This window comes from Pongo abelii, chromosome 3 (genome assembly GCF_028885655.2).
Source record: "Pongo abelii isolate AG06213 chromosome 3, NHGRI_mPonAbe1-v2.0_pri, whole genome shotgun sequence".
NCBI lineage: Eukaryota > Metazoa > Chordata > Mammalia > Primates > Hominidae > Pongo > Pongo abelii.
The window spans coordinates 12,967,388-12,991,891 of NC_071988.2; the positions used below are offsets into that span (position 1 = coordinate 12,967,388).

Consider the following 24,504-nt stretch of genomic DNA (forward strand, 5'->3'; position numbering starts at 1 on the left):
TGTTCAGAGTTAAGACCATGTCAGGACGCCTATGGGAGGCCTAAATGAAGTGCTGTAAGAAGCATTCCACTCCAGGGTAACTTGCATTGACACCACGGGGACTGATGTGGGCATGGAATAAAATGCTTAACAGAAATAGTACAAATACAACTACCAGGGCCTTTAGCAGCAGTTTCATTCTCTGAGCCAACAGGGGAAGGGGCAGATGGAACCAGCCATGGGCATGAGAGGCGAGAATGAAGTGTCCAAGGGATCTTCAAGGACAGCAGAGGCATTGCGTAGGGGCAGCCTGAGCAAGTCCACATTAGAAACCTTCTTGAGACTGTCCAGAGGGTAGGGGACACAGTTTCAGTCAAGTCTTGTCTTTCAGCATGATGAGTGAGCCAGAAAAACAGTGATGTCTTTTTTTACCCTTAGGCCAGGGAAACCACAGTAAACATACGCAGCATGTTATGGCTGACTGAGAGTCAATGCTAGCAATTTCAGACAGACCCCATGTTATAAATTGACCCAAGGCTATTTCAGGGGCCCTGGGATAACAGTGGTAGAAAGTGAACCCAGAGACAGATGGGCAATGGCTTCAAATATTAGTTTCAACACTATGTAGCATATTTGGAAAGTCATGTAACCTCTGAGCCTCAGTTTCCTCATCTACAAATTGGAGAAAATACTGTTTCATATGGTGGCTGTGGGTCTTAAATATAATCAAGTTTCCAAAAGCAGTTTTCAAACTGTCAATCCCTGTGCAGATTTGAGAGGTTGTTGTGTTATTTCTAACTAGGCAGTGATACTGTGGATTTTAGTTTAGTGGAAAGAAATTCTACTAGTTCATGCTCTACATGGTAGAATCTTTGAACCTTATATTCTCACTCATCAAACACCTTAAACTGTGGAGGTGCCTAGAGTGGCAGAAACAGAAAAATCTATCATCTAATTCAAAGCATCGTTTTCTTTGTAGCTCACTGGAAAGGGAGTGGAGAGCACTTCTTTTGTTGGGTTTGCTTAATTCAAGAGGGAAAAAGAAAGTTGCAAATGAGAAATGCAAATCTAGGAAGACATCTAGCCTCATGCCTGGCTTTAATAATTGCTCAAATAAGAAACTCTAGTATACATCCATACCTCTCCACACATTCACTCACATATTTAGGGTCTAAGTTTCTGTTCAGTGTCACTGATGGAAAGATCCACCTTGGACTTATTCTATCACTGCTCTCTGTTTATTTTTCATTATTTTATCACTATTTGTTTTACCTCATTTGGGCTGCTATTACAAACTACCATAGAATGGGTGGCTTATAAAAAACAGAAATTTATTGCTTACAATTTGGAAGGCTGTGAAATCGAAGATCAAGGTGAGTGCAGATTCGGTGCCTGGGATGGTCCATTTCCATCAGGACATCCTTCTGATTCACAGACGGCTATCTCCTCGCTGTGACCTCACATGGCGAAAGGGAAAGGGAGTTCTTTGAGGCTTATTTTATAATGGCACTAATCCCATTCATGAGTGTAGATGCTAATCTACCTCTAAAACTCACCTCCAAAACCCACCTCCAAATATTATCACATCTATAATATGTCCCCCCACATTTGGGATTATGTGTTAACATATGAATTTTGGAGGCGCGTAAACAGTCAGTCTATAGAACTATTTGAAATTATCTTACTGTTTTATTGATTTGTTTCATTGATTACTATATTTTTGCCTAGTGAGGAGAACATGGAATGATCCCTAAGGTGGAGCAGGAAGCTGTCAAGAGAGGGGAAAAGGTGAAGGATTCCTGGAGGCTGCTCAGCAATCTATTTAAGAGAAAATGCAAAAGAACCTGTTAAAGATCGTTCCCTACACTGGTGGCCTGGGGAACAACTCCCATTTAGAGAACTGAAGAAATCTTAAAACGCAAGCATGTTAAGCCCTTTTTCCCCAAATCACTTAAAGTATCTAATACTTATTAAATATTTATGTGTGCATGTATTAGGCATTGGGCTGAACACTCTACCCACATTATTCCATTGAGTTTTCACAGCAAATGTGTCCTATTGTATTCCCATTTTACACACGGAAAAACTGAGGCTCAGGGAATTGAATGGACTTGCCCAGATTGTTAAGTGGTGGATCTGGGAAGGGAGGCCAATGAGCCTGACTCAGAATTTGGTGCTTTAAACTATCATTGGCAATTGCACATGAATTGTCTACCTTTTCTGACAGCTTCATAGAGACATGTAAAAATATTGGTGCTCCTCATGGATCTATCTTGAGCCCACTTTTATTATTCTTACCTTACACACTTACAGGGGGGTTGATCTGTTATTTCCTCTGCATCAAATTCCATGTTTATGTTTTTCAGCTTCATATTTCTGTATCCAGCTACCTGCTGCTGTCTTTATCTGCTTCCCTATTTAAACTTCAACTCAACATATTCACAACTGAATTTACTCCTTTTTCTCCAAATCTTCTTTCCCTCAAATATTCCCTGCCATAGTCGAATGAGAATGACGCCCTCAACCAGCCAGTTGCCCCAGGGGGAACCTGAAAATTATTCCTAAAACCTGCTGTGTTAGGCTGTTCTTGCATTGCTATGAAGAAATATCCGAGACTGGGTAATTTATAAAGAAAAGAGATTTAATTGGCTCACAATTCTGTAGGCTGTACAGGAAGCATGATGCTGGCATTTGATTGGCTTCTGGGGAGGCCTCAGGAGGCTTACAATCATGGTAGAAGGCAAAGGAGGAGCAGGCATGTCTCATGGCAAAATTAAGAAGCTAGCAAAGGTTGTGGGAGGGGTTGCCACACACTTTTAAATGACCAGATCTTGAAGGAACTCACTATCACAAAGATAACACCAAGCCATGAGAGATCTGCCCCCATGATCCAAACACCTCCCACCAGGCCCCACCTCCAGCATTGGGGATTACAATTCAACATGAGATTTGGGTGGGGATAAATATACAGACTGTATCACCTCCCTCCCTCCCCATATCTTGGAATGTGTTCTTCTTTAGTCTTGCTCCACTATATTTTGTCCATTCTGGTTGACATTGCCTTTTTATTATTTTTAATCATTGCAGCTGTTTTTAAACTGTTTTTCTTATCTTTATTATCAGTCTCACAAGTCTACCTCACTTAGAGCTACTAGAAGTTGTTTTATCAAAAATTCATACTTAAATGCAAACCTCAAGGCACAGTGGCACTGTGGCTGGACCACAGGGCTGGTGCCACCATGCTGGTCACCAGGAAGACTTTCTGTTGGCACTGGGATGACTCAGGGTCAGAGGAATATGAAGATGATGCAGAGGAGGTTCAATTAAAACTGGAATAGACCAGAGAAGTACATAATATAAGGAAGAGATTCAACGAGTGCTGTGGCCCTGCTGTTGGGAAAGAAGTTACAAGAAGAGACCACTCAGATCCCTTTCAGATGAAGACAGGTGATGTGGATATGAAGAAACTGAAGGAAAAGAGCAAAGATAAAATCAGTAAAGAGGAAGACTTTCACTTGGGGACATCATTTTCTGCAGAAACCAACTGAAGGGATGAGGATGCAGACATGATGAAGTACACTGAGACAGGGCTAAAGAAGAGGAAAGGGATCGTGGGACATGAGGAACAGAAAGTCAAGCCAAGGAATGCAGAGGATTGCCTTTATGAGCTTCCAGAAAACATCCATGTTGCCTCAGCAAAGAAGACCAAGAAGATGTTTTCCAACCAGATGCTGAGTGGCATTCCTGAGTTGGACCTTGGCATCAATGCTAGAATAAAAAATATCATTTCTTCAGAGGATGCCAACGTCCATCTGCTGGCAGAGTAGCAGAATAAGAAAAAAGACAGTAAGCTATCCTTCATGCCTACCAACGTGACTGTGAATTATGTGCAGCAGAACAGATTTTATCATGAGGAGCTCAACGTTCCCATACAGAGAAACACAGAAGAACCCAAAACCAGACTCTTGAGGGTAGGTGACACAGAGAAGCTAGGAGACACAGAGAAGGCAGAGGCTGAGAGGTCCCCTCCTAACCACAAGCATCCTGATAAGCAGAAGGCCACTGATGACTATCGTTATAAAAAGTTCAAGAAGATGAACAGGCAGTACTGAGCTGTGCAGAATGGAATGTAAATATTGCCTTCCTCTCCCTCTGTCCATTCCTCCCATGAAAAATGGCTTCCTGGACTGAGAATGCTCAGTTGCTAGCAGAGAGTTCCAGAAACAGACTCTATTAGGCCTGCTGCTTACCTGTTGGATGTTTTAAGCACTAAATTGGTAACTTTTTGAAACCAAGCAATGCATAATGTCTCATTTGGGGGCAAACTCTATTTTTGTGAACATTGTTAAATCTTGTTTGTAAATACATTGACTTTCTCTTAATATTTGCTCCAGGTCAAGAAGAAACAACTCTGTATTCCTAGTGTGATAATATCCTTTAGATTGTGGTTTTATTATTACGTATGCAATCATGACTTCTAATTTCACATATTTGGACTGGGGTCAGAAATGCATTCTTTATTAATTAGAGTGGATCCAGTTGACAGAAAAATCTATGATGAGATCACAAGGATACTGGTGTTTTTTGACTTTCACAAAATTACCTGTTGCTTTTCATTGAAAAGAACAAAGCAAAAATAAGAAAAATATCAAATGCGAACCTCGCTGCATTACTTCTATATGATTTCTTCTTACTCTGAATTCCTATAGCCTCTTAGCCCTTGACAGATATTTTCCTACTTTATAGTTTAAAAAATGCCACCTGTGTATCTTGTCTCTTTCTTTCTTCTTTTCCTCTCTCATATCTTTTCCTTGCGCCTTCCATGAATTTTCTGTAGCCTCTTCTATTTTTTTCTTTTAACTTTTATTTCAGTTTTAGGGGTACATGTGCAGGTTTGTTATATGGGTAAACTCATGTCATGGAATTTTGTTGTGCAGATTATTTCATCATCCAGGTGCTAAGCATAGTGCCCTATAGGTATTTTTTCTGATTCTCTCCCTCCTGCCCTGTCCACCCTCAAGTAGGCCCAAGAGTCTGTTGTTCTCATTTTTGTGTCCAAATATTCTTATTTTTTATCTCTCACTTTTAAGACACAGCATGCAGGATTTGGTTTTCTGATCTTGCATTAGTTTGCTAAGGATAATGGTCTTTAGCTGCATACATGTTGCTGCAAAGACCATGATCTCATTCTTTTTTATGGCTGCATAGTATTCAATGGTGTATATATACCACATTTTCTTTATTTAGTCTACCATTGATGGGCATTTAGGATGATTCCATGACTTTCCTATTGTGAATAGTATGTAGCCTCTTCTTTATGCTAGACTGTGAAACTGACATTATAAGAATATATATACCATCACACCAGTTAGAATGGCGATCATTAAAAAGTCAGGAAACAACAGGTGCTAGAGAGGATGTAGACAAATAGGAACACTTTACACTGTTGGTGGGACTGTAAACTAGCTCAACCATTGTGGAAGACAGTGTGGTGATTCCTCAAGGATCTAGAACTAGAAATACCATTTGACCCAGCCATCCCATTACTGGGCTATACCCAAAGGAATATAAATCATGCTGCTATAAAGGCACATGCACACATATGTTTATTGTGGCACTATTCACAATAACAAAGACTTGGAACCAACCCAAATGTCCTTCAATGATAGACTGGATTAAGAAAATGTGGCACATATACACCATGGAATACTATGCAGCCATAAAAAATGGTGAGTTCATGTCCTTTGTAGGGACATGGATGAAGCTGGAAACCATCATTCTGAGCAAACTATCGCAAGGACAGAAAACCAAACACCACATGTTCTCACTCATAGGTGGGAATTGAACAATGAGAACACTTGGACACAGGGTAGGGAACATCACACACTGGAGCCTGTTATGGGGCAGGGGTAGTGGGGAGGGATAGCATTAGGAGATATACCAAATGTAAATGACGAGTTAATGGGTGCAGCACACCAAAATGGCACATGTATACGTATGTAACAAACCTGCCTGTTGTGCACCTGTACCCTAGAACTTAAAGTATAATTTAAAAAAAAGTGTTGGGATTACAGGCATGAGCCAACACACCCCCCTAAAAAAATAAGACATTAGCATCATCTCCTCTTCTCATTTCAAGATTAAAAAAACAAAACAGCCAGAAAAAAATTTATAATCCAAAAAATATTTTCATGTACATCATCTAATTTATTTCCCACATTACTGTCAACAGGCAGATAGAATTATCTCTATCTTTACAAGTGGAGACACGCACTGAAATAAGTCAAGTGCATTGCCCAAATCCATAGAACCAAGAAGGATCATCCCTTGCACTGGGCCTTCCACTCTTAAACCCTGTAATTGTTCTGCTCTGCAGCACTGTTGTTTGAAGCAGGCACCCCTTATACTTTACACCTGCGTTCACCATTCCAACACATCATAATGCATTGTCAGTACATAGAGATCTCTGATTCAATCCAATCAGGACAAGCGGTGTTCAACCAAAGTCTTTTGGGGGCAGAAACACATGATATAATAGAGAGGAATCTACCAGCTGCAAACATTTAATGTTTCTGAGGAGTCAGTACGCTTTACCCAATGAAGAAAGCCCTTTCATTGTCCTGGCTACTGGGCTAAGTGAAAGTCAGTGATCAGGGCTTCTCTTGTGGTTGTGGGTCTGTGTGACTCACTAGTCATGAATAGCACAAAAGCAAATCCTGCTCCTCATTCTTTCTTGTGTCTTTACTACCCAACAGAGACATGATTGTTCAATATTTATTTATTACAGGGATTGATGCTTAGGGATTTAGAAGTAGATGGGAACTTAGTATCTTTGCAGACCAGGGTTCCTAAACTCCAGTCATCTGTGTAATAAATGCGTACAGTAGATCTTTGCAATATATTATACATGTTTGCATATGTGAGTCCTATTTTTACTCTCATTTATTATTTATTGACTCTTTATTATTCATTGACTATTATTACCATCCCTGGTTTTACAGGTAAAGAAATTAAAGCTTAAAGTAATTAGGGGACTTGCCCAAGTCTCCTAGGACTGGAATTAGTTAAGAATTAGTGTCAGAACTGAATTTGAACATAAGCAGTCAGATTGTAGATTCAGGGGTGTGTAGCCAGCCCTTCCTGCCCTCATATCTAAGGCTTTTTCTGCTTCTTGGGCAAAGGAGGCTTGCTGTAAGGATACTGCGGATGGGGAGATAACAAGGTGCCTGCAGCCCTTCGTGAGGGGAATGCCAGAAGCCTTGTGGGGGATGTTTCTGCAGTGCCTCCTGAACAGAAGGAGGGAGCTCAGGAGAGAAAAATCAGAAGAGTCTTCCTGGACTGAGTCTGGGAAGATGGTGGTGCCCAGGAGAGGAAGGGAAGCCAGACACATTTCTCTCTGAACTGAGCTAACACTGGCCATACAGTTCAAGTCTCTGTTTCCAAAGGAAAAGATATAATGCCCTCTTAAAACTGTTCTGCCTTCCGCTCCAAAATGAAGGTCAGCAAGAGAGAAGTAGCATCTGAGATGCTAATGAAAGAAAACCCCAATGACTGCAGAAGCAATTTAAAGATTTGCCCAGATTTGTTTAGGCCCCCCTGGCTGTGCCTTCTACTTGCAGTTTCTCCTCAGCAGCCTGGATGGGGAGATAAATACATTTTTAAAAAGTCCAACATTCAGGCACTTTTGAAACTAGGGAAAGCGGAACCTGGGAGGCTTAAAATATTAATCATGTATCCAGGCTTGCCAGAGAAAAGAGGATGGCGTTCTGCAGGTGTAATACAGAGAGAAAATCCCCTCCAGGAACGAGTGATACAGAGGTGGATTTCACTCATGTGTGCACCAGACACAGACGGAAAGCTTGATTCATACTTAATGCAGACCTAGATTCAAAGGCCCCCTCCTTAAAGGGAAAGCTGCTGGCCAGAAGCGTTCCTTCAGGACACTCTGAGACCTCATTAGACTATCATTAAACAGCCAACGAGGATCTGCTGCAGCAATAGGCTGAGTCCAGAAATGCAGATGAAAGGCTTTAGGAATGTTGGATTAAAAAACAAAGCAGGAACATTCAGAGGTAAGAGTTTAATGGCAGGATTCCCAAGTCCCTCGTCCACAGCCTAGGAAAGATCATCATCAGAACTCACTAGGTAGTGATTCCACTCGTGCATCTCCTTTGAACCCTAGGAGGTGGACTTGGCAGGAGTCATTTTTATTAACCAGGAGCCCCTGGGCCTATCACCTGTTCCTCCCCAGGGCTCCTTCTCAAGCCAAATCTTCCTGTGCTCATTGCGGTTTCTTATCACCAGCCACAGAGATTTTGTTTCTTCCTGATCCTCAAAATGGCTGCCACACACCAGTTTACTTTCTTTGCGCGCGAGTTAGAAGTCTATTCAGATCCCTGTGTTTATGCTGCTGAGGACGAGCCTGCAAGGTCTTTTTTGACTTAAGAATTTTAAAGCTACGAAAATAGTGAAAGTAGCAACAGTGAGGAAACAACCAGGGTTCTAGAATTTTAGAGTTCTTAGGGTTTAGTTAGTGGTCGTTAGATTCTGTCTTCTTTCTGGATGTTCCTGGAAGTCTCAAGAACTCAACATTCTGTTTTTATTTCTAAAGTTGTACATAATTTTCTTTTACCTGTTCCTCCCATAACTTGTACTTTATTCTTGAAGTAGAATAAGCAGTTTGCTTTTCTTTGACCTTGCCCATAGCCTGTTCAAACTTCTACATCCTTTTTTTTTTTTTTTCTCTCTCTCTCTCCCTGCTTTCAATGCCTGTGCCTGAAATGCAGAAACATTCTTCTCTTGATGAAGCCTTCCTCCATCTCCTGCCTTTCCCATTCTCCTAGAAGAACCTATAAGCACCTTCCATGAGAAAGTCCTGAGCAGGTGCTCACCCCCACCTAGGAACAACTATACTCTTCAGAAGTGGAACTTTAATCACCAGGACCTAACATGATTTCTTGCACACAGTAGGTGTCTACTTGTGAAGTGGTCAGTGGAGTATGCCTTTGTATAATTTTCAAGTTCTTTTATGACTGCAAAGTGACTGGGTCTTGTTGAAACAGCTTTAGACTTAGGGACTCAGGTTTGTGTTTCAGATCTGTCATCCACTGGCTGAGTGGTGGTGGATGCTTTCCTCCAATTTTCTGAACCTTAGTTTGCTCACTTATAAAGTGAGATCAATAACACCTGCCTCACAGTTGTTTTGCTTATTTTGTGCTTTTCTGCATTAGATTTTTTTTCCTTAGCAAAAACATTTTCAGAGGAAATAGCACATTTTGGAAGATACTCCTAGAAACTGTATTTATTTGTATAAGTTCTAAGACTGGCTCTGGTCTTCAGTTCGTTTGAAGTTTCAAAGAAGAGACTTCAGAATGGTTGAGTGTTATTCCCAGAGGCTGGGCAGCAGTTAGCAAAATGACCTCTCGGTGTTGGTCTTGCACCAGGTAGAATCAGATCCTGGTTTGTCTGCATGCTGACTGAGGTCAGAGAATGGTACATGAGATTTCAGTTCTTTCGTAGCAAGTGTAAAGGTCTCTATGTTCTCATGAGGCTTATGTCACCACCCATTTTTGATCTTTAAATTATTAGAATTGACTCAAGCTTCTCCCTCTGAATGCTTTTACTGATCCAGTTCCCTGTTCAGACTCTCATGGTCCTTTAAAGGAGGATAGCTTTGTTCCCCTGTGCCAAGTTTGACCACGTGTGTCCTGGACTTTGGCTCCTAAGCCTCTGGCTCTCAGAGGGCCATTCTTCTCCAAAACCTCACTCCTTTAAAGACACCATGCTGGCACATGGACTGATCTTTTCTTTCACCAGGTCTCAAGAGATCCTCTAGAAACCCTGCCACATTTATTCCCTCACTTCTGGCTCAACAAAGAAAATTCTGGAACAGCAACACACACGCGTGTGTGCATATGCACACACATGCACACTACATGCTTCATGTTTCTCCACCAAAAAGCTCTTATCCTATTCTCTCCTTCCATTTTTCTCTGATGTAAAGACCTAGAGACTTTTGCCCATTTTTTTATGGGGTTATTTTTGTTTCTTGTAAATTTGTTTAAGTTCTTTACAGATGCAGCACTGTTCACAATAACAAAGACATGGATGGAATCAACCTAAATGCCTGTCAATGATAGACTGAATAAAGAAAAGGTGGTACATAGACACCATGGAATACTATGCAGCCATAAAAAACACGAGAACATGTCTTCTGCAGGGGCATGGATGGTGCTAGAGGCCATGATCCTTAGCAAATGAACACAGGAACAGAACACCAAATACTGCATGTTCTCACTTACCAATGGGAGCTAAATGATGAGAACACGTGGACACATAGAGGGGAAAGGCAGACACTGGGGTCTGTTGAACAATGAGGGGTGGGAGGAAACAGAGGATCTGGAAAAATAACTAATGGATACTAGGCTTAATATCTGGGTGATGAAATAATCTGTACAACAAAGCCCCATGACACAAGTTTGCCTATGTAACAAACCTGCACTTGTCCTGAATGTAAAACAAAAGTTTAAAAAAAGACCTAGAGACTCTTCCCTCCCAGTCCCATCAGGTCCCTCAAGGAAGCCTCTTGCTGCAGTCTAAAGACACACACATACATGAAAGCACAAGTTAATAGTCATTTGTGCTATATATTGATGAACAGCAGGACATACAATTGACACAGGGAGACGGAAAGTTTAGGTTCACATTTCTAGTTCTTTCTTTTCCTAGCAGACCTACATGAAAAGCCAAATTATAATCAGAACTTTGCCTGGTGGGAATAAAATCAGAGCAAAGGCTGTTTAATGGATTTGGGAGTATAGTGACATCATGGGACAGTCTGATATCTCCATCTTCCATTTGGGATGCTTTTGCCAAATGAGAATGAAACAGTGTTATTGCTTTCCTTCCTTAAAGATCTATGATTTCATAAACCTCAGTTGCTAAGATCAAGTTCTCAGAATAGAAGGGGTTAGGGGAAAAACAATTTAAATATTTTACTAAATACATTTAAAAGACAGAATGGATTGGTATTCTAAAAGTATTCACTTGCTTTGTAAGCCAGATTCATGGCTATGAAACCCTGCTCCAATAAATAAGCTTCTCCTGGATTGCTTTCTTCCTTGTTCAGGAAATATTACTGCAGCATTGCAATCTGCTGAGACCAAATATTTCACCAGCTTTATGTTGTGCAGTGTGTATCTCTCTTTCAGCTTTTTAAACAAGCTTTTTCTGGCATGGTATTTGTTGGCTTTTGTGTGTGTGTGTGTGTGTGTGTGCGCGTAACTTTTTCATAGATCTCAAAAAAATGTCCAGCTGTTTCACAAGTTACAAGCACATTGCCTGGCTCTGACTCTCTGTTGGATGGATTTTAGATAAGGTGGCTAGGGAAGACTGAATTAAATTTAAGCAATTAAATGAGGGAAGGAGTCATTCAAAATTTGGGAAAAGAGAATCCCAGGCCAAGAGACTAGTCATTGTAAAAACAGAAAGAAGGCCGGGACCAGAGTGGAATTGCATGAGTTGGAGAGAGGTGGGGGATGAAATGTATTGGGGCTCAATCACATAGGGTTTCATGGGTCATGTGAGGAGTGTGGGGGTTTGTCCTCAAGGTGATAGGGCAGCTGCTACAGATTCCAGAGTATTTGATCATTAGCACGACCTTGGAGAGGGCTTGGATCACACTGTACCCAGTGGTTGTGTGGTTCCCTTTTTTATGTTTCCATGCTGGTCAGCTTCCTTGTGGCCAAAGTATTTTTTCTCTAGATACGTTAATGGCTTCATTGAGGTTAGCCTTCATCCTGCTGGCCTAGGACCCGCTCTGTTTCTGGGAGGTGACTTTGCATATCTCATTCTAACTGTACTAATTTTCTAGTTTAACTCTGTGGTACAATTTCTTAGTTCTTGGGGTGAATATCACTATTACCTTGCTACCCATGTACCAAAAACATTATCATACACACAGTTGCTTTAGGAATCCAGGCCAACAACAGGTTTTTAAAAGATGCTGTTTGGAGTCCAGGTGTGTTGGGAGCTCTAAAAGCAAAAGCCAGACTGAAAACACTCAGCATTCTCAGAGAGAGAGGGAGAGTTAGAAATAAACACTTACGTCATCCCTTTATTCCCTGCATTGATGCAGTCCAGACGGATGATGGCCTAGCATTTTGGATTTGTCTGCTTTCCTCGTTAATTCTCCTCTCAATTCTGCTTTTATTATCTACAATGACAATGACACACTATCCCTAGGCTGCTTCTGAAGTCATCTAACTGTCACTAGAGCAATAAAGGCTGGCATCTTTTTGCACAGTAAACAAATTAAAGTGCTCCTGGTATCTGAACATCTTGATTAAAGCATCATTGTCATTCTTATGATTACTACTATTTTTTGGAAACCTACTGTGTACAAGGCATAGTTAATAGCTTTACATAAAATATTTAACTTAATTGTTGCAACAGTGCTTTAAAGCTGAGGGTCATTCATCGAATATACAGAAAATGAAAGGAGTCTGAGAGTGCTAAAGCACATGTCCGTAATCAAAATCTATTTCTAAGGCAGACCTGCACATTCATGCATTCCAAGCTTTACCCACTTTATTCTGTGCATCCCTTTAATTCCAGACTGTTCTCGACTACCTCCCTTCCAAAGGCTTTTTCTTCTCCCTGAGATTTCCATTCACCTTTGCTTTCTCTACTCAGAGTCTGTCTTCAAAATCTTTCAAGGTTACAATTACTCTTTTTTTTTTGTCTCTGTAATCTCTGACGTCACAGACTGTCATTGCTGCAGGAGGTTTCCAATCTTGAGTCCCCAAATAGTCGACTTCCAGATGTTTTCAATATTCAGAAATATCTAGTTAAATCACAGCACTGTTTGGTTTGTACAACTCAAATATAAAGTTAAACAATTATTATTTGATGAGTATAATTTGTGTAGTAGAGAGACCCATGGTGGGGTAAGTGGAGAAGAAAAAAAATTTTTTGGTGAAAACTCTCAGAAATAACACCCATTTGGTCTTGTTTGCTCTTTTATAGATGACTCAACTGATGTCCATTGGGAGGAAAAGTGAACGTAGATTAAGGTTTACCGTGAATACAAATTAAGCTTAGGTTGCCTAACTATTCTATCTTTCCAGAGAGTGGCAGAACAGTCATTCATGGAGAATTTATTGTTACTTCCAATTGAACAGCACTGGCTATTAAAAGTTTCTGCCTTTCTGTAGTTTTTAACCTTTGGTTCAAGTTCTCTGGAGCTTCACACAATGGGTCTTGTTACTATTACAAGTGATGCCTTTCAGGCATGGGGATATGAGAGTGATGGGCTCACTGTTAGATATGCCAGCACCAGGAAGGAGGTTATGGCCATCTTCACGCAGATCATGACTGATAAGTCAATTGTTTTCCTTAACAAGGTCTATGAGCCATGTGCAGTGGCTTGTGCCTCCCAGCTCTTTTGGAGGCTGAGAAGGGAGGATTCATTAAGCCTAGAAGTTTTAGAGCAGCCTGGGCAGCATAGTGAGACCCCATCTCTAAAAAAATGAAAAAATTTAGTCAAGTGTGGTGGCATGCGCCTATGGTCCCAGCTACTTTGGAGGCTGAGGCTGGGGGAATCCCTTGAGCCCAGGAGGTTGAGGCTGCAGTGAGCGATGTTTGTGCCACTGCACTCCAGCCTGAGTGACACAGTGAGACCTGCCTCAAAAAACTGAAAACAAACACACACACACAAACAACCCCCATGAGTCTCTCTGTCATTTGACGCTGTTTGCTGCTTCTGCCACATGGCTTAGAGCTTTGAATTGCAGATGTACTTAACTACCTGAACTTCTGCCTATGTCCTGGGTTCCTTCTTTCTAGAATATCCTCTGTCCTACTCTCTTCCCCAGATTTGCTTCCTCTGGGAAGCTTTCTACATAAAATGACTGGATAAGTTCCTCTAATACCTGCTTCAATTGTACCTTGAGTGTTTACTTGTATATAACATCCAATTATTATTAACCAGTTATTTCTCTCTCTTCTTACTAGGACTGTGTGTTCCAGTGGCCAGGAATGATATTTTACTCTTACTCTCTTAGCCTTAAGGTCTAGTGCTTGACTGAGATACATAATGGGTTTCTAGTGAAATGAATGACTGGATAAATGAATGAATACATTTTGCAATAACACAATTTTAACCTCCTTGTCTTTTCCTTCATTTACTCACCTGGAGCTCTGCGTAGCATTGCAAAGACCCTTCCAGTGTCTTGTCCAAGCCCATGCATCAACTCGACTTATACTCTTTCATTATCATGGCAATAGGAAGTGGGAAGTTTAGAAGGAAGAGAAATGGGATGAGGGAGGGAGGAACAGAGAAGGAGTAGCCAGGAAGAGGTAATCACATCAGAATAAAAAAGTTTATTTCATTGATGAGGAAACTGAGACTGAGAAAGGAATGTGACTTGCATAAGTCACACAGGAGAGACCAGAACCTCGTTTTCTGGCTGCCGACCCTATGCCTTTCCACTGCATATGAATATTTCAGCAAGTGCATCTGCCACACACAGACAAAGACATACTGGTTCATTTCCAAAGACAACAACCTCATTGTCAGGGTCATGGGTTGAAATTTAAAGAATTATTCCTGATTTAAACACAGCCTCTCACTTGGAGCAATGACTCAGGCTAATTTTGCAGGCGGCATGTTTTCCTTTGAGATTTCTCACCCGATCTGTTCCCCATCTCCTAGATTGCATAAGGGTAATGATGAATTCCTTGACTGGATCCCAACTTCCCGAGGCTCAAAATAATCACTGTTCTGTTTTCCATGGGAGATGAAGATATATATTAGGATTTTAACATTCTTTGAATATCTGCTTTGAAAATAGGAGACATCCGCGGCAGGTGGGGCTTGCAAATGATATTTCTAATCAGATGTTCATCCAGAAAGTAATTAACTTTAGGAAAGTAAAGGCCCTAGAGGCTTCTGAAAAGATTTCCTTACTCTCAATTCTCCCTGAGCATTGCTTGATCTTTGCCTCCCCCTGAGCTGTAGAGCCCAAAGGGAAGATGAGAAGCAAGTCCTGCTGATATGGATGCGGATCACATTTGCGTGACTCAGAGCTGTGGGGTAAGAAGCCTTTCTTCCACCTGTCCTCTCACCACCCCAACCCCAGAGCCCTCAAGGTTGTGTTTTCTCATGTTTGTGAATTGCTCAGAGCTCTGCCAGGCTTTTCAGTTTTATCTGGCCTTCTGCCTTGGCTGCCTTGCCTCTCCTTTTAGGAAATCCAAGGGTGGAGAAACGAATAATCTGTTTCTGAAGTCAGAGAGACATGAGTCTAAGCCCTGGGTCGCCACTTCCTAGCTGGGTAGCAGTGGGCGAGCTGCAGCCTCTTTCTGAGTCTCCATTTCTTACCGATGACCTGGGTTATTAGAGGACCATTGAGACAGCCCACCCATAAACTCCTAAGAAAGCACTCGGCTTGATGCCTGCTTCCTAGGGGTTTCTCAGCAGAGTGTTCCTATTATTCCCTAGCTCCATCCTGTCTCTTTGTGATAAAACCAAGTTTGGATAGAGTTTGGCTAGTGCGTTAGTTTCCTAGGGCAGCTGTAACAAAGTACCATAAAGTGGGCATCTTAAGACAACAAAAATGAAATGTCTCACAGTGCTCAAGGCCAGAGGTCCTAAATCAAGGCATTGGCAGGGCCACGCTCCCTCGGAAACTTGTAGGAGAGTTTTCCCTTGCCTCTTTCTAGCTTCCGGTGGTTTGCTGGCAATCGTTGGCATTCCTGGGTTTGCAGCTGCTTAACTCCAGTCTCTGCTCTTGTTGTCACACGGAGATCTCCCCGTGTGTCTCTGTCTTCACATGGCCATCTTCTTATAAGGGCACTAGGCACGAGCTCATCTTAACAAATTACATCTGCAACAGCCCAATTTCCAAAAATGGTCGCATCTGAGGTACTGGGGACTAGGACCTCAACATATTTTTATTGTTGACACAATTCAACTTATACGAGGTAGATACTACATTATATGCTAAAATATTTTAGTCTATTTAGTCAGTGTAAAATACAAACTTCTGTCTTGATTAGATTTCACTTGGGAAATGTATAATTTATTTTGCTTCATTAGTCTACTTTTTCAGTCTTTCTCCTTTATTCCAAGCCTCCTAGCCACTCTTCTCACTAATCCACTATTCACTCAGCATCCATTGTTCTCCCTAATATCTTCTCCTTTCTAGAACAATCATCTGTCCAGAATAGTCATCTTTTTCTTCCTAGGATGAAGGTCAAATTTCTCACCTTCACACAAATTCTCTTTCAGGAGCTGCCCCTCATTTAACTGTGGGGTGACTAACTGTCCCAGTTTGTCCTGGAATGCCCTGGTATTAGCATTAACATTTTTGCACCCTGAGAAACCCTTCGGTCCTGGAGAAGCCAGTTTTCACCTTGTTGCTTTTCTGCATGTTTTGGCTACAAATACTCTCTGGCTATTACAGATTTTGTCTTACCACATGTGTGTTGCATTGGCATTAGCTGTTTGCTCATTGTGCTCTGCTGCCAATTACATGTTTCTTAAGGGATTGAAATCCAGACAAATCTGGGTTTGAATTTCAACTCTTGTGGCCTTAATAAATGCATACTTTATCAGTGTCCATCAACATCAAAAAAAAAAAAAAAAAAAAGCAAAAGGGGCATAAAACTATATATCCTTTGGTTGTAGTGAGGGTAAATTAGATATGATGAATAAACCACCTGGCAGAGTGCCTGACAGATACTCGGTATTGCAGAAATGGTAGATGGTTTTTCACTGGTTGGTATGTGTGTTTACTGAAGCACACCTATGTTCGGTAAGTGCTTTTTGAATGAAAGCTCAAAGCTCCAGAGCTCGAATCTCTTAAGCAATGATCTTCCTATCCTGTCATTTTCTCTCTCTGACTTAAAAATAAATCTATTCTTTCAGAGGTTAGCCTTACTAAAAATTTGGTTCAAAGCTTTGCCAAGTAATGTGGAATATGACTGATGTATTTCCTATGGATCTTTTACTCCTGGAATTTTCCATATGTCAATAATTTCCTACCCTCCAGTAGATTTTGATCTAGCCAGATTCCTTGCCTGGTCCATGAAGGGAAAACAGAAAACTGAAAGACCTTGAACTCCTTCTTGTACTCCAGTTCTCATGAACTCAAAACACAAACTCATTTAAAGTTAGTGTGGCATCATCAACTGAAAGCTGAGAGTAATTTAAAGGCTTTTCTTCTCTATCAGCTCCCTGAGCCCCTCCAAACAGAAGCATTTTAAACTGATGCCTCTTTAGAGTTCTGTGTATGGAGTGCTGAGAATGAATGAGATTGTCTCCCACCCCAGAGGGTAGCAGGAAAAATTCTGACTGTGGTCAACTATCTTCAGCTTCTGGTTTTCCCTAAGATCCTTATTGTAGGGCCACTTGTTCTTTTTATCCAGCGGGTATTTGATGTCATGATGAGATTAATAATTCATAGAGTCTGGGCAGTATTTTTCCACTGAGGGCTGTGTGCAGAAAAAAAGCAGAGTGCTGGCAAAACCTGAGGGCTCCTGACAAGGTCAGATGCCTTGTGCTTCAGCAAGTGCTCAGAATCCCCAGTAACCCCTTCCTTGCTGAAAATGACACATAGAAAGGCAGGGATTTTTAAAGGACTTTTTGCTTTCTTGGCTGGGGTTAAAACGAGTTCAATTAAATAGACCTCTAGAGATGGCTGAACAACAACAGTGACAAAATGTAAATAAAATTGTAATTATCAGTTCCAAATAATAATTTAAGAGGGATTATCAAATCATACATGATCAATTGTTGTAGATGATGAGAAGGTTAGTAGGGGGACGAGGAGGTGTGATCCATGACTCTTATTATTACTAGTGCTTATTGTGATTATTCCTAGCTACCATTTCTTTGAGTTCCAGGAATTCTGCATTGCATATGATATCTCCTCTGATTTTTACAGCAATTTTTGGGATAGACAACATTATTCCCATCTAAAAAATGCAAAAACTGTGGCCGAGACAGTCAGCAAGGCTTTTCAAAGGCCACAAAGGTGATAAGAGGTGGAGCCAGTGTTTGACTCTAGAGTTATGTATCTTTGGACGTATATCACTGCTTTCTACATGTACTGTGTCACCTTCCCGTGATAATTAAAAATTAATGATCATGAAAAGGCTTCTTAGCATTTCACAGGGATATAAGAGTTTTGAGACCACTTATATCCTTTTCTACTTGCTTCTCACAGCAGCCATGGGCAGGAACAGGTTGGGGATGACTACCTCCCACTGGCAAATGTAGAACTTGGAAGGAGGTTAAGTGATTCCCAAGCCAACTAATTAGTGGTCAAGACGCTCCTAGAACCCAGAACTTCTGACTCCACCACTAGAGCATTGTACTCTGTGTTTTAGAGAACAGAAGGGCTTATATCAGTGGTAGCTGTCATTTTTTGTTCCAACCTGAGCCAAAGGAGATGAAGCTGGAAACAGGTCTAAACTCAATATTCTACCTTCGCTGATCTCTAAATCTACCTTGCTAAGCTCATGTGGATTCCTGGGCAGCAGGGCTCTTACCAGATTTCTGATGGCAATGATGAGGTCTGCCATCTTTTGTTCCTGTCCATTTTCAAACTCTGGTTGTCCAGCTTCCTGGTGATACTACGATCTCAAAAACCTTTTCATAAATTCGTTTCCTACTTAAATCCCCCAGAATCAGGTTCTGTTCTTCGTAGCCGAGCACTCTGACTGACACAGTGTTTCACCAACACTGTGTGCAAAGCAGCCACAGCGCTGCTATGTAGTCTGTCTTCAAGTAACCCTGGTTCCTGCCCATTTCTCTTTCTTAAAACCATAGATTGTCAAAGTATGAACCATATGTTTCATACTTTTGCTAACCCATCATCTCCAACATGTTTTATTGAACATGATTCTCAGAACTCCTAAGGTGCTGGTTTTAGGTTCATTCCAGGAAGGAGAGAAAAGCCTAATGAATATGGAGAAGGAGAATGACGGTGTTACAGCTTCAGCTGGTCAGGATTTCCTTAGCTAGTGTGCTGATTTTTCTCCTTCCTTTTCTCTTGCTATTTTCCCCACCATCTATTCTCTTTCTTCTCTTTATCTTTTTTGCCCATTCTTTTTAACTTTCTCCAAGTAGAAGAAAAATGAGAGATATTTAGATCTCCTGGAGTCTGAGCATCAACTTGAACCTCTTTTGCTATGAACATGTTCCACATTATTTACCACACTAATGCACAATAAACTTATTTAATCTCTGCAAGCCTTTGGATGGAGAGATTATTATGTTCTTGTTATGGAGCAAGGAGAGGGAGTATAAACTAAAGTTTGAGGCATAATGGGACTTGTTTATGGCAGGGTGGCTCCTAAGCAACACATTCTTCTTTCCCATGAGGTTGTCAGCCTCAGCTAAGGGACAGCACAACACAGGCATTAGAACAAGAGACCAGGAAATAGAAAGCTTTTGGGGTACTTGCTCTGCTACTTACCCAACCATGTATCCTGAACAAGTTACTCAAACTCTTCACATCCTAGACAACACCATGGGAATGCAGGAATGGGAATGCAGGAGTGTGCAGGCTGGACACTCAGTGAAAGATAAATAGAATTAAGGCATTTTGCCTGAAATGTTTCCTTTGCCCTACATTCAATTTGCCTCCCTACAGCGTGCCCCTGAGATATCCCTGGGAGGCATTCGATCTAGCTTTCTTTCCCAGCAAGCGGAGATGTCTGAGTCCCAGAGGGCTATGCCACCAGATATATTCTCTTGGTCTCTTCACATAGGAAAGATGTGCCACCAGAGTTTTGTCTTTTTTTTTTTTTTAGCTCCAGTTACCCATGGCTGTTTCTAACTGATCACATTTACTACTTAGAACAAAATTGGATGGGGACTAGGGTAGAGCACAATTATAATAGTAATTCTTAATTTTGTCTATAATTGATGCGGTCTGAGAAGTCAAGGGTCACATTTCTGCCCCAGGAAAATCACTGACTATATTGTTAGGCTTTCAAATAGATTGCATGAGGCTCTATGGCATTGGGCACAGTTGGGATAAATTCTTGGTTCTGCTACTTACTCATCAGGGTTCTCGGCAAGATTATTTAACCATTCTATGCCTCAGTTTCTTCTTCCAATTTGAGGATAATAATTCTAGAACCTTCTTCTTGGAAATGGAATGGTTGTAAAGATTAAACAAGAAGATCTCTGTTAAGCAGTTAGCTCTGTGTCTGACTCAGAGAGAACCTTCAGTTAATGTTCACCATTATTATGTTCAGTATCTAAGACACAGTAGTTGGTGATAAATAGCAATCATTTCCCACTGTTTGGTTGTAAGGTGGCATAAGTCATTGGTACGGTACCCTAGTGCTTTTTATTCAGAGTAAAACTGAGAAATCTGCTCATCAGAATCAGGTTTCTATCTTAAGAAACTCAGTTGGCAGAAATAGGAGTTTTATGTGCTACCTTCACTAAAAAATGTAAGATCTACCGTTGTGTTTCCAACCTAAAAAATATTGGGAAGTGGGGAAGGCTTTTTTTTTTTTACTTTTCCAAAATGACTTGCCTAGTGCTGGGGAAGTGGAAGAGAATGGATAAAGAAAGGTACAGGAGGAGATGACATGTTTGAAAGGCATTTTATAGTGTATCAAGAGCTGAGTTCTGCTATTCATTTTTTTTTTTTAAATGGAGTCTCACTCTGTCGCCCATGCTGGAGTGCAGTGGTGTGATTTTGGCTCACTGCAACCTCTGCCCCCCAGGTTCAAGTGATTCTCATGCCTCAGCCTCCTGAGTAGCTGTGGATTACAGGCGCCCACCACCACACCTGGCTAATTTTTGTATTTTTGCTAGGGATGGGGTTTCACCATGTTGGCCAGTCTGGTCTCGAACTCCTGACCTCAAGTGATTCAACCTCCTTGGCCTCTCAAAGTGCTGGGATTACAGGCATGAGCCACTGTGCCTGACCTGCTATTTATTTTAAAACTCACTAGCTTTGTGTGTGTAAGCCTCCTTGGCTAGATTGCATATTGTATAGAGATACAAATTGTGATTAGAATTTTCTTTGCTTTGCACATACATATTGTTCCTATGTACTATTTAAAATGTCTTTTTACCTATCTATACTGTGTGTGTCTTTTTTTTTTTTTGAGACTTGCCATTTTGCCCACACTAGTCTTGAACTCTTGGGGTCCAGTGACCTCCCACCTCGGCCTCCCAAATTGCTGAGATTACAGGTGTGAGCCACCACACCCAGTTCATACCGTTTCATTTGCAGTTTCTCCCAATTCATGCCTCTGTGCTTTTGTCCATGTTGTTTTCTCTACCAGGAAAACATGTATCTGGCTGTTTAAGTCATCTCTCAAGACTATGCTGAAATGCCACATCCTCTGGAAGGGGGCTGCTTGTGCCCAAGGAAGGCTGGTTGATCCCTTGGGATTTCTCAGACCAGAAGCAAGACTACCCACTGGCACGCCAGCTAGAGAACAGCAAGTGCTCAGATAATCTGACACAGTCAGGACAAACACCATCAGTACTCTCAGAAAAAAGGTCTTAGATATTTTAAAGGTGTTCACTTGGCCAAATTGTCTTAATCCTATCTATAAGGATTTTAAACTCTTGTTGTCTTGAGCTTCCCATTACAAGGAACAGATGTGTGTTGTTTGGATAAAGAAGAGCCAGGGCTTGGCTCTTGGTTCGCATTGTCAGCTGAAGGAAAACTAAATTTCAACTTTCTCTTTTTTTTTTTCTTTTGAGATGGAGTCTCGCTCTGTCACTCAGGCTGGAATGCAATGGCATGATCTCGGCTCATTGCAACCTCTGCCTCTCGAGTTCAAGTGATTCTCCTGCTTCAAGCTCCCGAGTAGCTGGGATTACAGACGCCTGCCACCATGTCCAGCTAATATTTGTATTTTTAGTAGAGACAGGGTTTCACCAGGTTGGCCAGGCTGGTCTCGAACACCTGACCTCAGGTGATCCATCTGCCTCGGCCTCCCAAAGTGCTGGGATTACAGGCATGAGCCAGCATGCCCAGCCAACTTTCCCATTTTTTTAAAAGGGTATAATGATAACTATTTGAAGGTGTGACATGAGATCAACTATGATAATGTATTTCAAGCATCAAGCATGCCTCTGGGATCCAGTAGACGCTGACTAAACAGTAGTTATCATAAAGTTCTCTGTCCTTATAGGACATTCTGGGGTACCTTTCCAAGAAATGGCAGTTCACTTCCCATTAAACACACATGAAAACCTTTTTGTACAAAATGGTCCTTGATGTATCTTATCACAGAAACAGCCTAACTGCATGTGCTACTCCATCTTTTTGGGAATGATAACTTTGCCAACCACAAGGATCGTATTCATGAAAAATATCATTGTTGGTAATTGTTGCTAGTGAAATTGAGCTGTAATAAAATATATGGGTTTATGGGATAGACAATTAAAATGGCATTACAGGTATTTTTAAAAAGCAAATGAATGTTGTAAAGGACATTTAATTTCAAAACAGCTGATTCATTAAGATTAAAATCTAGCTTGTTTTCACTACAGACCGTGCTGTTATCACAATTATATTGATGAGGACAGGCTTAGAGAGGTAAAGTGAAAGGTGCAGTACTTGTTTCATTTCCCTTCATGACATTTTAATTAATTAATTAATTTCATTTATTTATTATCTTCAGGGAGACATGGTCTTGCTCTGTTGTCCAGGCTGGAGTGTAGTAGCCTGGTCGTAGCTCACTGCAGCCTCGAACTTACGGGCTCAAGCTGCCCTCCTGCCTCAGCCTCCTGAGTAGCTGGGACTATAGGCCCATCCCTGGCTAATTTTTTATGTGCCACCATCCCTGGCTAATTTTTTAGTTTTGTAGAGATGGAGCTTCACTATGTTGCATGGCATTTATTAATTGTAGTTTGGGTGAACAATTTGAATGACTCTTTTGACATTCTTTACTGTTTATTTTTGTTATGAATTCTCCAAAAAACCAGTATTGAGTTTGATTGTTATTTTATTAGTACCATGACCAGGTATGCCATACCTCCGGAAAACACATGCGAGGTACAAGAGTGGAAGGGAAATCATAGTGGCATGCTTTCTTTCTTCTTCTTCTTCTTCTTCTTCTTCTTCTTCTTCTTCTTCTTCTTCTTCCTCTTCCTCTTCCTCTTCTTCTTCTTTCTTCTTTCTTCTTTCTTCTTTCTTCTTTCTTCTTCTTCTTCTTTCTTCTTCTTCTTCTTCTTCTTCTTCTTCTTCTTCTTTCTTCTTCTTCTTCTTCTTTCTTCCTCTTCCTCTTCTTCTTCTTCTTCTTTCTTCCTCTTCCTCTTCTTCTTCTTCTTCTTCTTCTTCTTTCTTCTTCTTCTTCTCTTCTTCTTTTTCTTCTTCTTCTTCTTCCTCTTCTTCTTCTTCTTCAACAAATGTTCTGTTTTAAACTAATTTTAGACTTAGAGAAAAATTATAAAAGAATACAAACTGTTATTTTATATCCATTATCCCATTTGCCCTAAAGTTAACAATATTAACATCTTACAGACTGTAGTGCAATGATCAAAACCAGGAAATTTACATTGGTACAATATTATTAACTAAATTATATTTTTTTCAAAATTCACCAATTATTCTTCTTCTCCTTCACCTCCTCCTCCTCCTCCTTCATCTTCTTCTTCTTCCTCTTCAAGACAAGGTCTTGTTCTGTTGAACAGGCTGGAGTGTAGTGGCATGGTTATAGCTCACGTTAGTCTCAAACTCCTGGGCTCAATCAATCTTGCTTCAGCCTCTGGAGTAGCTGGGATTACAGGTGCGAACCATTGCTCCTGGTAATTTTTTTGTTTGTTTGTTTTGTTTTGTTTTAAATAGTCCAATTCAAGCTCCTACATTGCATCTAGTTGTTATTTCTCCTTAGTTGCTTTCAGTCTATAATAGTTCCTTAGTCTTTCCTTGTCTTTCATGACCTTCACACTTCTAAAGAGTAATGATCAGTTATTTTGTACAATGCCCCAAGATTCGGGTTTGTGCAATATATTCTTATTTTTGAAATGAGGTTATGTATTTTTTTTCCAAGAATGCCACAAAAATAACATGGTGGCATCCTTCTCAGTATAAAATATCCAGGGCTTCATGGTGTTGACATTTTTTATTACTGATGATGCTTCCCTCAGTCACTTGATTACGCTTGTGTCTGCCAAGTTTCTCCATTGTAAAATTAGTATCTTTCCCTTTGATGTTGATAAATATCTTAGGTGAGATACTTAGAGATTATGCAAATCTCATTTCTTTTCTAACACTCACACTTTAATTTGTGGATCATGTCTACATCATTTATTCCTGTGGCATTTGCCTTTTGGCGATTCCAGATTCCTTCTTTCCTTCTATATTTATTAATAGGAATTCTACTGCCTCTTCTTCATGATTTTCATATTTATTTTATTTTATTATATCAGTAGAGTGTATTTGTGGAATTCTATGGGTTAAAATCCAACACACTACCATTATTTGTTATGTACAAGTAGCATTCACTTCACAGTGGCCTTGACTGGGTTTGAAATGG

At 40.7% G+C, this 24,504-nt stretch overlaps 1 long non-coding RNA gene and 1 pseudogene across 1 annotated transcript in view; both read left to right on the plus strand.

Moving 5' to 3' along the window:
- Positions 1-24,504, plus strand: part of LOC112133080 (uncharacterized) — an 82,018-nt gene that overhangs the window by 53,970 nt on the left and 3,544 nt on the right. The gene's annotated exons all lie outside the window — the stretch shown is intronic.
- On the plus strand, positions 2,529-4,128 carry LOC100453659 (splicing factor C9orf78-like; annotated as a pseudogene).